Here is a 14,340-nt window from a genome sequence, read left to right as displayed (position 1 = left end):
GTCTATACAGTTGGCTGTTCCAGCTGTTGAATGTTCCCCAGCATGCCGGTAGTGCTCGCAAACTTTAGCACAGGTGCAGGGCTGAGGAAGCTGTTCTGGTCCATACTGGCCCCGTGGTTTTGATGCAGATGCATTGGGGGGGGGGTGTATTCCTGGGGTTCGTCGTGGCAGACAGTAGGTGTTGGGGTTGCAGGCCGGTCTTCACCTGGGTTGTTGCTGCTCGTTACTATCGGGGTTTGGTCTGTGACCTTGTTTTCTTCCCGGTCGGTGGTCTGGAGGGTCTGTGCCTCCCGTTCCACGTTGGTGCTTTGTCTGTTTATTTGAGGCCGATTCTTGTCCTGTTTTCACTCATCGGATGAGGTGTCGGCGCTAAGTGCGCCGGCTGAAAGTTGTCGCTTTTTGCCACTACCCCTCGGGGGGTTCTTCAGTTTGTTTTTTTGTTTCCGCTTTCGTTTGTCCCTGTTCACTGTTTCCCAGGGCTCTTTATTCTTTGTCCCATCCTCTTCCTCTTCCATTGAGTGTTCCTCATCAGATGGGGCTGGGGCTGGGTTGTCAGGAGGTGCTGGGGCCTCCTCTTTTTGTTGGGGGCCCTTCTGTTGCTTTTCCTCATTCTGAGCCGTGCTGTCTTTTTCGGTGGAGGGTGTATGCTCCTCCTCTCTGGTCGCCTTTTTAACTCCGCTGCTGATGATTTGAGCGTATGTCGCCCCGCGTTTCGGGCAGGCCCTGTAAAGACGGCCGGCCTCCCCACACAGGTTGCAGTACTTGTCTTCCTTGCATTCCTTAATCATGTGTCACTCCTGCCTGCAGTTTTTGCAGAAGGTCACACTGCAGTTTGCTGCAACATGCCCCGTTTTGCCACAGGTGTGGCATACTCGTGGCTGTCCCACGTAGTCGAGGTAGCCACGACTTACTCCAATAGCGAAATTGGAGGGGGGATGCAGGATGGTTCATTTGCTGTCTGTTCATAGAGTCACCTTGACCTGGTGCTCACTTGTCCAGATGCCGAAGGTGTCTTTCACTTGCACGCTGTCACTTTTCAGTTCAGCGTACCTGGCGAGGAACGTAGGCACATCAGACACAGGGACGTGGGGGTTGTACGTGTGCAGTGTAACAACCCGATTTCGCTGCGACGGTAGCGTAAACAGAGGATCCGCAGTCAGGATCGACAAGGGACTCTGGTTACCATTTTCCTTGAAGACAATCAAGAATTTGATGCACGCTGCGACGCTCTTGAAGGTGACATCAAAACAAACATTGTTGGGGAAGTTTTGCAAGCAGAAGATCTCTGTTGCTTTAAACCCTCAACACTCGAGCAGCACCCCCTTCACGAAATGTTTCCTGTCCACAGGTGACTCTCCTTCCGTTTTCTTCACTGTGACTCGGACAGTGTTTCGCACTCCCCAGCCTGGTGGTCGGGATGCAGCTGCATCCATAGCTCGTACGTTGGGTCTGAACTGTATCGGCGTTAGGCCTAAACCAGAAGTTTAGGCCAGTATGTAGATCCACCAATAGCAGCCGGGCTCCAAACGTTTCCTCTTTGACGACTTCAATCCCTCCGAGTTCTCCAATCCACGATCGTCATCGAGATCCTCAGCTTCCCTCGATCAAATGAGACTACACTTGATCTCAGCCAGAAGGCCGAGAAGCGATAGCCAATATTTTCCGGCTATGGCTCTTGTCCTCCTCGTCCACCGACATTCAGGAGCACCTTGCTGCGCTCGACCGTGCTTTGGAACTTTTAGTCTACGGTCACTGTTGGTCAAGAGACCTCCAGCTTGGCCGAGCACGGTGGAGTCTGTGCATGCAGAACCAGTAAAACACAACAGGAAGACATCGTCTGGCAAGCCGCCCCCTGTCGTCACCAGATTAAATGGAGACGCTGTGAAGGCCCAGTGACACCCAACGGAGGGAGTCGAAGAAATCTCCACCTTTGCCGAACAAAGGGCAATCCGTGCAAGCAGCGAGTACTGGCGGAATCCAACAGGGGGAAATGTCTAGTCTCCCTGAGCTCCACCCTGGCGTGTTGGTCGTGGAGTCACGAGAACGAAAAGAGACGCCGTGAAGGTGTACCTACATCCAAATCAGGATGCCGTTCAGTCTGTCGCCACACTTCCCCGTTGTGCAGGATGAAGGGATGTGGTAACTGAAGTGAGGAGAAGGCAAGTCGGCATCCGAGGGTGAGGGTGAGTGGCCTGTAAAAAGCAGCAGGAAATCTGTTTGGCATATCAGCTGAAAACGGAGCCTGGCTGCCGCAAGTCCGCGAGCCCATAGGCTCACGACATTAGTGCGCAAAGCGCCCGCCAGCAGAAAAGCTAGCAATGCTCTGGAGCCTGAAATTTTTTTAATTGGTCAGGATGAGACAACTGGACAAGACAGGAGAGGGGAAGCCAGGTTTTGCGCCATTTTCTGCTTTTGCACTATTTGTGCCCAAAGCGGGGTGAAGGCACCATTCCTGGAAACATTGCAAGACCAGGTTGATGCCTGGAGCGGAGCAAGAAAGCCCCTGAACCATCTCCGTGTCCCAAAAATCAATTTAATATTCGGTCCCCCGAAGGGGACATACAAGATATTAAACTGATAAGAACAGATACAACACTTGATCTGAACCAAAAGGCCGAGAAGCGATAGCCCATGTTTTCCGGCTATTTCCCGAGTTATCCTTTTACCCGTAATGAGCTGGTAAAATTACTTAGGACGTTCGTTCATTTTACCTGCCTGTATCCTTTCATGTACCGTTTTTGCTCTCCTAATTACCTGAAGTTCCCAGTCCACATTGCGACCCCGGCCCCGGGTCACTGGCCGCGTGGAGTTTGCACATTCTCCCCGGTTCTGCGTGAGTCTCACCCCACAACTCAAAGATGTGAGAGGTAGGTGGATTAGCCACCATAAATTGGAAAAATAATTGACTACTCTAAATTTTAAGAACTGTGTATTTCATTGTAAAACAAAAAAGAGGATGTCAGAGACCCCAGAGATTGTCCTACACGGTGAATCTGTGCAGTGCAGAGTCCAGGAGGCTGCAATCCGGTGTCACAGTAGTTTGCACGCTTGCCTCAGCGCGCCAGCAACCCAGGTTCAATTCCAGCCTCGGATGTCTGTCCATGTGGAGTTTGCACTTTCTCTGACACGGTTTCCTCTGGGTTCTCTGTTTTCCTCCCACAGTCCAAATATGTGCAAGTCAGGTGGATTCGCCGTGCTAAATTGCCCTTTAGGTTAGTTTGGTTTGCGGGAATGTGGATAGGGTGGCGGTGTGGGCTTAAATAGGTTGCTCTTTCTAAGGGCTGGTGCAGACGCGTTGCGCCGAATGACCCGCCTTCCGCTCTGTATTCTATGATTCTATAAAGAATCGTAACCTGCATTCGAGCCTGACGTGGGATTTCGAAACAATCCAAGGCGAATGGCACAGGCAGATTGGCTTCTGAAGTACAGCTTGGGTCAGTGGGTGTGGACAGTGGTTGGGAAATGAAACACATACATGTTCGGCTGCAGGGCAGGTGCATGTGTCCGTTGGAGCACCAGGTTAGAACGGAAGAGCGAAATATTACTCCAGACGATATCTGGATGTGTTCAGCAGAGTGCACTGGGAACACGCAGATCTCGTCCAGCTCAGCTTGATCTGTTTTTATGAACAATAGAGCCATAAATGACACAGAAAAGTCAGTCCAAAGTATATCTCGACGTAGTGCACTGATGTGTGAACAGCAGTGTGGATAGGAAGGCAGAATTGTCCTTCTAAAGTTCACCAGCTTCTTCAATATAGAACATTCGGCTGGATAGGAAAACAATTATTCTTCCTGAGCATTGCTGGATATGGTATTGTGGAAAGTCCGGTGGATTGGTACACTAACTAAGGTGGGATTTATGCAGTCGAGCAATTGGGGGCAGAGGATCTATCCATTTCTATCATTAAAAAAAAATCTTTATGACGTTGAAGACTTGTTTCAATTCCCCCTAACCTCCTGCGCTCCAGAAAGACGAATCCCAGCTTCTACACACAACTGGGTTTCAGGACAGCCACATCCATCGTCACAGGGATGTTTGGGGCGGGCGGGATCATGAGGAACGACGGCTCACCACTGCGCTATCCTTCTCCCAGTTTTACTGGTGCTTCCAGTCCCATTTTCAGCCTGTCTCACAACTGGCGTGTCCCGTCCATCGATGAACTGTTTCATCCCTAAGGTGATGGCTTGTAGGTGAATAGCCTCCGGTAGAACGTCTCAAATGCCTCGTAGACATTTTTTGGCTCTGCCACTGGATTCGGTCTGCTGCTTCTAATCTGAGCTATTACCCCCGTGGCTGCCTGCTTTCTCAGCTGGCGAACCAGCAGTGGCTGGCTTTATCTCCGTGTTCGTAAAGGGTCTCCCGTACCTGGCGGAGTTACTGCAATGCTTCCCTCGTGGAGAGCAGATCAAAGTCCATTTGTAGCTTTTTCCTCTCCGCCAGGAGTTCTTTGGTCAGGCCCTCAGAGTATCGCCTGTCTACCTCCAGTATGGAGTCCACAACTGTCGCCTAGCCACCCTCTCTACCTTGTCTCTACGTGCGTTCTTGGCTATGATATCACCCCTGACCACAGCCTTCGTGGCCTCCCAGAGCGTGAAGGGCGGGACTTCCCCATTCTAGTTATTAATAATATAGTTATCTGTGGCTGTGATATTTTCTTGCACAAAGCATTCTGTGCAAGTCGGGCCATGTCCAACCTCCATGTGGGGGGCGGGGTAGCAGGCATTGAGCAAAAACGTATTAATCTGGCTGCATATTAATATGGAACCATATTGATATGGAAGAGCATTAATGTGGCTGGATATTAATATGGAACATTATTCATATGGAGCAGGATTAATATGGCTGCATATTAACTTGGAACCGTATTAATATGGAATAGTATTAATATGGCTGAATATTAATATGGAACAGTACTAATATGGAACAGTATTAATATGGAACCATATCGTCACAGCTCCAGGGTCCCAGATTTGATTCCTAGCTTGGGTCAGTCTCTTTGCGGAGCCTGCATGTTCTCCCGGTGTCTGCGTGCATTTCGTGCTCCGGTTTCCTCCCACAAGGCCCGAAAGACGTGCTTGTTAGGTGAATTGGACATTCTGAATTCTCCCTCTGTGTACCCGAACAGGCGCCAGAATGTGGCGACGAAGGGCTTTTCACAGTAACTTCGTTGTTGTGTTAATGTAAGACTACTTGTGACAAAGATAATTATTATTAATATGGAATGTGGCTGGATGTTAATATGGAACTGTATTACTATGGAACAGTGTTAATATAGCCGGATATTAAATTGGCCAGATATTAATATGGAACAGTACTAATATGGAACAGTGTTAACATGGCTGGATATTAATATGTACCGGTAATCATATAGAACAGTATTAATATGGAACACTACTAATATGGAAAAGTTATAATCTGAGCGAGTATTAATATGGAACAATGTTTATATGCTGGACATTAATAGGGAACAGTACTCATTTGTAACGGTCTTAAAATGAAGCAGCACGAATATGGAACAGTATTAATATGGAACAGTATTAATGTGGAAGAGTATTAATATGGAACAGTATTAATATGGAGCCGTTTTAATATGGCTGCATATTAAAATGGAGCAGAATTAATATGCTGGATAGAAATATGGAACAGTATTATTTTGGCTGGATCCCGTTCAGTTTTTGGAAGGGCATATACTGGCCTCGGGAAAGTTGTTTTTTAGGTCTCCAAAGCAATTCGCTTTACATAAACATGTTTAATGTTTAAAAACATGATTTATTATCGGGCACATTTTAAGTCCGATTACAGTAGGGCACTTTTAATTGGTGTGTTACTGTAAGGCTCTGTTTAAATAAGGTCCGTTTGACTGTCGGGCACTGTTTAAATACATTTGATTGACTATAGGGCACTGTTTAAATGCATTTGGTTTACTGTAGGGCACTGTATAAATGCATTTGATTTTCTGTAGGGCACTGTTTAAATGCATTGATTTACGATGGGCACTGTTAAAATGCATTTGATTTATTGTAGGGCACAGTTTAAATGCATTTCATTTACTTCACCGCACTATTTAAACGCATTTGGTTTACAACAGGGCACTGTTTAAATTGATTTAATTTACTGTAGGGCACTACTTATATGCATTTGAGTGTTGGGCACTCTTTAAATGCATTTATTTAACTGTCAGAAACTGTTTAAAAGCATTTCGTATACTGGAGGGCACTGTTTGAATGCATTTGATTCACTTCAGGGCATTTTTAAAATGCATTTAGTTCATTGTGGGATACTGTTTAAATGCATTTGATTTATTGTAGCGCCTGTTTAAAAACATTTGATTTACTATGTTACTGTTTAAATGCATTTGATTTACTGTAGGGCACTGTTTATATGCATTTGATTTAACGTAGAACACTGTTTAAATGCTTTTGATTTACAGGAGGGCAATGTTAAAATGCATTTGAGTATCGGGCACTGTATAAATGCAATTAGTTTACTGTAGGGAACAAAATGCATTTGATTTACTGTTGGGCACTGTTTAAATGCATTTGATTTACTGTAGGGCACTGTTTAAATGCATTTGATTTACTGTGGTGCACTGTTTAAAAGTATTTGTTTTACTCTTGCGCAGTGTTTAAACACATTTGATTGACTGTCGTGGCACTGTTTAAATACATTTGATTTATTGTTGGCACTGTTTAAATGCATTTAATTTACTATAAAGAACTGTTTAAATACATTTGGCACCGTTTAGATATAATTGATTTATTTTAGGCCACTGTTCAAATGCATTTGATTTACTGTAGGGCACTGTTTAAATGCATTTAATTGACTCGAGGGCACTGTTTAAATGCATTTGATGGACTGTTGTGCGCTATTTAATTATATTTGATTTACTGCAGTACACTGTTTAAATACTTTGGATTTATTCTGGGGCACTGTTTAAATACATTTGATTTACTGTCGGGCAGTTTAAATGCATTTAATGTACTGCAGGGCACTGTTTAAATGCCTTTAGTTTGCTGTCGGGCACTGTTTAAATGCACTTGACTTACTGTAGGGCATTGTTTCAATGCGTTTGATTTCGTGTCGGACACTGTGTAAACGCATTTAATTTATTCTAGGGCGCAAATTTAAATACTTTTGATTTACTGTCAGGCACTGTTTAAATGCAATTAATTTACTATAAATCACGATTTAAATATATTTGGCTCACTGTAGGGCACTGTTTGAATGCATTTGATTTACTTCGTGGCACTTTTTTAATGCATTTAGTTTCCGGTAGGGCACTGTTTAAACGCATTTGATTTATTGCAGCGCCTGTTTAAATACATTTGATTTACTGTGTCACTGTTTAAATGCATTTCATTTACTGTAGGGCACTATTTAAATGCATTTGATTTACTATAAAGCACTGTTCAAAAACGTTTGGTTTACTGTAGGGCATTGTTTAAATGCATTTGATTTAACTTAGGGCACTGTTTAAATGCATTTGATTTACAGTCGGGCACTGTTGAAATGCATTTAATTGACTCGAGGGCACTGTTTAAATACAATTGATGGACTGTTGTGCGCTATTTAATTATATTTGATTTACTGCAGTGCACTGTTTAAATACTTTGGATTTATTCTGGGGCACTGTTTCTGTACATTTGATTTACTGTAGGGCACTGATTAAATGCCTTTAGTTTGCTGTAGGAAAAAGAAAGGGAGAAAGAAAGAGATAGAGAGGAATAAGAAAGGGAGAGAGACGGAAATGAATGAGAGAGAGAGAAGAAATAGAAAAGGTGAGAGAAGTAAGTAGAAATGGAAGAATAGCCCCAGCAGAACAAAGAGAAAGAGAACGGGAGATACAGATGAGGGGAAAAAGTAAAGAGAGAGAGTTTGAACTTCAGAAAATAGCCATGAAACATGACAGTCAGTTAAAATTGGTAGATGCAAAGGGAAACGTACAGTTGGATGATAGTGATGAAGAGAGTGAGAAAGAGCGTCAAAGTTGAAGGCTTGGTGGAATTTTTTTTTAATATGTCCAAGCATTGCCAAGGTTTGACGAGAAGGAAGTAGAAGCCTTTTTCATTTAATTTGATAAGGTGGCTAAACAAATAAAATGGCCACAGGACATGTGGGTATTACTGATTCAAACAAAGCTGGAAGGTAGAGCCAGTGAAGTGTTTGCATCACTACCGCAGGAGGTATCTGGGACGTATGAGGAGGTGACAAAATCCATCTTAGGTGCATATGAACTCGGGCACGAAGCTCACTGACAAAGGTTTAGAAAATTAAAGAAAGAATTTGGTCATACATACATGGAGTTTGAAAGGCTCAAACAAATTAATTTTGATAGGTGGATAAGGGATTTGAAAATAGACCAAACGTACAAAGCTCTCAGAGAAATTATACTTTTGGAGTAGTTTAACATTGAATTCCTGATGCAGTATGCACTCATGTGCATGAACAGAGGGTTAAAATTGCGAGATTAGCAGCAAAATGGCAGATGATTATGAATTAGTTCATAAATCAAAGCTTGGTTTCCGACATCAGTTTCAGCCTGTGAGGGACAGAAACTGGGGACATGAGAAATACTCAAGTGGTAAAAGTAAAGGTGATGTGATGGGATATAATAAGGAAAGTGTACCTCAGAGTAAAAATCCAGGAGGGTGGAAGAGACATGAAAAGGTTCAAATGTTTTCACTGTAATAAACTAGGCCATGTAAAGTCACAGTGTTGGTGCTTGAAGAAAAGCGCTGGGAAGGCTGATGTGGTAAAACAGGATAAGACAGTGGGGGTAGTTAAAGTGGTAAAGGAAAGCCCAAATGAAGCGAAGGAGTTGCAAAAGATTGTACACCTGATCAAGAGGTGATTTATCAAATGGTGCCAGATCTCTTTAAAGAATTTACTTGTGTTGGTAAAGGTTACTCATGTGTATCATGAGGAGTAGGTCAAGAAGTCACAATTTTAAGAGATACGGGAGCTAATCAATCTTTAATGGTAGGAGATGAGGAGTTATGTAGTTTGGGAAGAATGCTGCCAGAAAAGGTGGTAATATGTGGAATTCAGGGTGAGAGGAGTAGTGTTCAATTATATAAGGTAAGGTTGGAAAGTCCAGTGAAGAGGCGTGAGGTGGTAGTAGGAGTAATAGAGAAACTATCTTGTCCAGGAATACAGTTTATCTCTGGTAATGATACAGCTGAATCGCAGGTGGGACTGATGCCCACGGTGGTTGATAATCCAGTGGAAAATCAGACAACTGAAGTGTTGAAGGATTTTTCCGGATTCTGTAGTTACAAGGTCGCAAAGTCACAGGTTAAGACAGGAGGGGAATTCAGAGAGTGAAGATGAAGTTGAAGTGCAATTATCAGAAAGGATTTTTGATCAGATGGTTGACAAAGGTGGAGGATGAGGCGGATATTTTTAGTTCAGGAAAATTGGCAGAGTTACAACAGAAAGGTGTAGAAATAAAACGGATGTATCAGAAACATACACGGAAGAGTGTATAACAGAGTGTTATTACCGTAAAAGTAATGGCTTGATGAGAAAATGGAGACCTTTACATATGCAGGCTGATGAAAAGTGGGCAGAAGTTCATCAAGTAGTATTGCCGTTGGGTATGGAAAGGAGGTGTTGCGAGTTTCACATGAGGTTCCAGTGGGAGGTCATTTGGGAATAAGGAAAACTTAAGCTAAAATACAAAAACAATGTTATTGGCCTGTACGCCAGAAAGATGTAATTAAATGTTGTCAGTCATGTCACACATGTCAAATGATAGGGAAACCTCAAGCAGTGATAAAAGCAGCGCCCTGAATACCCGTTGCAGCATTTGAGGAACCTTTTCCAAGGGTCCTAATTGATTGTGTAGGACAACTTCCTAAAACAAAATGTTGGAATCAATATCTTTTGGCGATAATAAAGGTGTCTACTAGGTTTCCGGAGGCCATCCAGTAATATTACAGCTAAAAAGATTCTGGAGGAATTACTTGAATTATTTACTAGCAATAGACGACCCACAGAAATACAGCCGGATCAAGGGTCAAATTTTACCTCCTGATTATTCAAAGAAGTTATGGATAGTTTCGGAATAAAACAATTTAAATCAACTGCGTACCACCCAGAATCGCAGGGAGTATTAGAAAGGTAAATGTCAGAAATTAAAGACAGTGTTGAGGGCTTAGTGTCACGATAATTGAGAGGATTGTGATAAAGAAATTCCATTCGTACTGTTTGCAATTATGGATGCACCTACTGAGTCAACCAAATTTAGTCTTTTGAACTAACCTTTCGTCATGAGGTACGAGGGTCACTTAAATTGAGTAAGGAAAAATTGGTGCGTGAGTAATCAGAAATTACATTATTGGATTACGTGGCAAATTTTAGGGAACTATTAAATAGAGCAGGTCAATTGGCTAGACAACATTTAAAAGTTGCACAAAATGCGATGAAACGGGTAGCGGACAAGAAATCCAAAGTTTGTTGTTTCGCCTGTGGAGATCAAGCTTTAGTATTGTTCCAAGTGGGAGGTGAACTTTTAAAAGCTAGGCTTTGTGGACCATATCAGATTGAAAGGAAATTAAGTGAAATGAATTACGTGGTAACAACACCAGATAAAAGGAAGACTCACCGAGTGTGTCATGTGAATATGCTTAAAAGGTGCTTGGAAAGGGAAGGAGAGAAAAAGGTTTTAATGATTCTAACTCAAAATGACCAACCAAATCCAGATGACTGTGAATTTGACACACCTCAAATTAAATTGGAAAACGGGGATGTTCTTAAAAATTGGGATAAATTGTAGAGTTACCTTCCAGAGGAAAAACGGACTGACCTGAAAGTTATCACATGGGCAAGTTTGTGGACATAAATTGGGAAGTACTAAAATGGCGATACATGATGTAGATGTGGGAAATGCTGTTCCAATCAAACGACATCCATGTAGACTTAATCCTTTAAAATTGGCACAGGTTAACAAAGAGATGGTGATTATGCTTTAAAATGGCATAATTGAAGTGGGTTGCAGCCAATGGAGCTCGCCCATAGTGATGATACCAATACCAGACGGTACCCAACAGTTGTGTGTAGACAATAGAAAGGTTAATGCAGTTACAAGAACGGGCTCTTACCCTATCCCACGTTTGAAGAATTGCATTGAGAAAGTGGGACAATCAGCTTTTATTTCCAAACTGGATTTACTTAAGGGTTGCTGGCAGGTACCTTTATCCGAAAGGGCGAAGGAGATTTCAGCTTTTGTGACTCCAGATGGTATATAACAATTCAAAGTTATGCCATTTGGCATGAAAAACGCCGAACCACGTTTAAATGGTTAACTAACAAAGTTGTTTCAGGATTACCCAATCGTGTGGTATACATCGACGATCTGATAGTTTTCAGCCAGACATGGAAAGAACAGTTGAAACGTCTGATGGAATTATTCGATCGACTTCTGGAGGCGGGTTTGGTGATAAACCTAGCCAAAAGTGAATTTGGAAAAACCCAAGTCACTTTCATTGCGAAGTTTCCGATACCCTCAAACGTAGGGAAATAATGCGATTTCTTGGCATGAGTGAATTTCATTAAACATTTAAGTAAAATTTCATGTTGAAAGTGACTGTCAATCGAGAAGGGCTTCAGTTGAAGGAAGAAGAACACAAATGGACTATATTATTATCCCTGTTTGCGTGTGTTGTTTTTAGAAACGCAAAAGTGTGTTTACTTCGTGCATTTCTTAAAGGATAGTGACAAGGTGAAAAATGAAACCATCTTGAAGTTGATGGTTTATATTTTTTCTTGGGCGGAGGTGTCATGTGAGAGTACCTTTAAGAAATGGGTGTTTAAGAAATGAACCTTTAAGAAACGGGTGTTTATCAGTGATGTCAGAGTATGGGTGGAGCTGGGATGTCTGGCAGCTTTTTACTTTCGTTTTAGGCTGTTTGCTGCAGGGTGTGTTTTAGTTTCAGTGTTGGAGCAGAAGCCAGACAGAGCAGGTGTACTCTTGATCTCTCTGCCATGAAGCGTCTATCTCTTGATCATTTGGTGAAGTCAGAATTATAAACGTTTTCAGGAGTGACGTTAACCAGATGTGCTTCTGTTAAAGGTTCTGTTTTTTGTAAGTCTTCTGGATGTTAAAAGGACAGCGTAAGCATTACTTAGTGTTGTATTCTTTGGGGGTTGTAGTTGAATTAATGGTTGCTAAGAAGTTCACTGTATGTTTTAAAAAGGTTAACTTAAATTCATAGAATAAACATCGATTTGTTATTTAAAATATATTTTCCATTTCTGCTGTACCACTCCTGTAGAGTGGGCCGTGTGCTCCCCATACCACAGTCTATTAAAAGTTCTGGGTCAGGGGCGTGAGGTGAACTTCATGATACACTTTGGGAATCTCTAAACCCTGGCCCAGAACAAATAAGATTGATGTACTGTAGGCACTATTTAAGTGCATTTGGTTTATTGTAGGACACTGTTTAAATGCGATTGATGTACAGTAGGGCACTGATTAAATGCCTTTGGTTTACTGTAAAGTACTGTTTAAGTGCCTTTGATTTACTGTAGTACACTGTTTAAATACATTTGATTTAATGTCGGGCACTGTTTAATTACCTTCATTTAACTGTCGGGCACTGTTTAAATGTATTTGATTTACTGTAGGGCACTGTTTAAATGCATTTGATTTACTGTAGGGCACTGTTTAAATGCATTTGATTTACTGCAGGGCACTGTTTAATTCCAAGTGATTTTGCATCAGCGCACTGGTTAAATACGTTTGGTTTGCTGTAGGGCACTGATTAAATGCATTTGATTTTCTTCAGAGCACAGTTTAAATGCATTTGCTTTAGTGTCGGGCACTTTTTAAGTACATTTTATTTACTGTGGTGCACTGTATAAATGCATTTGATTTACTGTAGTGCACTGGATAAACGTATTTGGTTTATTGTAGGCCGCTGTTTTCATGCATTTTATTTACTCTGGCGCGCGGTTTAATGCATTTGGTTTACTGTAGGGCACTGTTTAAATGCATTTGATTTACTGTAGGGCACTGTTTAAATGCAATTAATTTACTATAAATCACGATTTAAATATATTTGGCTCACTGTAGGGCACTGTTTGAATGCATTTTATTTACTTCGTGGCACTTTTTTAATGCATTTAGTTTCCGGTAGGGCACTGTTTAAACGCATTTGATTTATTGCAGCGCCTGTTTAAATACATTTGATTTACTGTGTCACTGTTTAAATGCATTTCATTTACTGTAGGGCACTATTTAAATGCATTTGATTTACTATAAAGCACTGTTCAAAAACGTTTGGTTTACTGTAGGGCATTGTTTAAATGCATTTGATTTAACTTAGGGCACTGTTTAAATGCATTTGATTTACAGTCGGGCACTGTTGAAATGCATTTAATTGACTCGAGGGCACTGTTTAAATACAATTGATGGACTGTTGTGCGCTATTTAATTATATTTGATTTACTGCAGTGCACTGTTTAAACACTTTGGATTTATTCTGGGGCACTGTTTCTGTACATTTGATTTACTGTAGGGCACTGATTAAATGCCTTTAGTTTGCTGTAGGAAAAAGAAAGGGAGAAAGAAAGAGATAGAGAGGAATAAGAAAGGGAGAGAGACGGAAATGAATGAGAGAGAGAGAAGAAATAGAAAAGGTGAGAGAAGTAAGTAGAAATGGAAGAATAGCCCCAGCAGAACAAAGAGAAAGAGAACGGGAGATACAGATGAGGGGAAAAAGTAAAGAGAGAGAGTTTGAACTTCAGAAAATAGCCATGAAACATGACAGTCAGTTAAAATTGGTAGATGCAAAGGGAAACGTACAGTTGGATGATAGTGATGAAGATAGTGAGAAAGAGCGTCAAAGTTGAAGGCTTGGTGGAATTTTTTTTTAATATGTCCAAGCATTGCCAAGGTTTGACGAGAAGGAAGTAGAAGCCTTTTTCATTTAATTTGATAAGGTGGCTAAACAAATAAAATGGCCACAGGACATGTGGGTATTACTGATTCAAACAAAGCTGGAAGGTAGAGCCAGTGAAGTGTTTGCATCACTACCGCAGGAGGTATCTGGGACGTATGAGGAGGTGACAAAATCCATCTTAGGTGCATATGAACTCGGGCACGAAGCTCACTGACAAAGGTTTAGAAAATTAAAGAAAGAATTTGGTTATACATACATGGAGTTTGAAAGGCTCAAACAATTTAATTTTGATAGGTGGATAAGGGATTTGAAAATAGACTAAACGTACAAAGCTCTCAGAGAAATTATACTTTTGGAGTAGTTTAACATTGAATTCCTGATGCAGTATGCACTCATGTGCATGAACAGAGGGTTAAAATTGCGAGATTAGCAG

At 41.8% G+C, this 14,340-nt stretch overlaps 1 non-coding gene across 1 annotated transcript; it reads right to left on the bottom strand.

The window, feature by feature from the left end:
- Nucleotides 1-2,436: 2,436 nt before the first annotated feature.
- LOC140397916 (U2 spliceosomal RNA) lies at nt 2,437-2,626 on the bottom strand. The gene has a single exon (XR_011937338.1). It is a non-coding gene; the product is annotated as a U2 spliceosomal RNA (small nuclear RNA).
- Between the last annotated feature and the right edge of the window lie 11,714 nt (nt 2,627-14,340).

Source organism: Scyliorhinus torazame, chromosome 20, assembly GCF_047496885.1.
Source record: "Scyliorhinus torazame isolate Kashiwa2021f chromosome 20, sScyTor2.1, whole genome shotgun sequence".
Lineage (NCBI taxonomy): Eukaryota > Metazoa > Chordata > Chondrichthyes > Carcharhiniformes > Scyliorhinidae > Scyliorhinus > Scyliorhinus torazame.
The sequence above is the reverse complement of the archived record's forward strand: the minus strand, read 5'-3'. Positions and strand labels throughout refer to the sequence as shown.